The following is a 996-nucleotide window of genomic DNA, read 5'->3' on the forward strand; positions in this document are numbered from 1 at the left end:
TTTAGATGAATCTCATGTGAAAATCGTGTGGATCCATACTCATGTCCAAGATCCATATTGTACACCATTGTGGCTTCCAACGTGTCCAATCTATTACTGGGATGGGTTAAATGCATTATTTTAAATTGATGAAGATTTCATAGGATCCCATGTAAAAACTGAGTGAAACCAAAAAGATCTGTGCCTCAGATCCATGTTTATGGATTGGTTACTGTATCTGATGTTGGTTTTAGGTGAACCCCATCTCAAAATCATGCAAAATCAAGACAACCCGTGCCTTGGATTCATGTTTTTGTGCCATAACCTATCATCATGACAATTCATGCAGGTCTCAAACAGGAACCATGAGGATCCTTGCCCCAGAACATACTTTTGTGCTATGTTGGACCTCAGAAACAGTCAGACACATGATCACTATGTCTCATTGTAAGCAGAGTGCACACAACTGAGATCTGACCAGTCAGACTATTATGTGCAATTGTGATTTCATTTAGAAAACTCTTATCATTTGAGTGTTTCAGATCCATGCTTTTGCACCATGGCAGTATCAAATACTATTGTATTTCTGTTTGTGATAACTGGCTTCATATAGTACCTTGTGATTTTATAGTGGTTTAGTGGATGTCATGTAAAAAGCACACAAATCAAGAGGATCGATCGGAGCCTCAGATCCACGTTTTGGACTAAGATAGACCCCAAAGTGGTTGTAAGTCCAGTCTGTTATAGAAGGAGTAATATATCGGACATAAGCTGTTCTCAGATGAGTGGACCCCACCGGATTTTCCCACTTCTCAATTTTCTTTACGTGGGTCGGGGGGTGGGGATTGCGCGTGTGCGTGTATCCATTCCCGCGGCACGCGTTCACTCCCGGGCCTGCGAGCAAGAATCCTGCGGGCAACGTCACCGAAGGCTGCTGCTCGAGGGAAGCCAAACCACTGGAGGGAGAGCAAGAGCCGCAGAGGAAGCTCGACTCCTGGGAGCGCGCTAGGAGAGACG

This window comes from Python bivittatus, unplaced genomic scaffold, assembly GCF_059951505.1.
Source record: "Python bivittatus isolate LINGU-HERP-01145 unplaced genomic scaffold, Pbiv_v1 ctg000480_np1212, whole genome shotgun sequence".
In the NCBI taxonomy this organism is placed as follows: Eukaryota; Metazoa; Chordata; class Lepidosauria; order Squamata; family Pythonidae; genus Python; species Python bivittatus.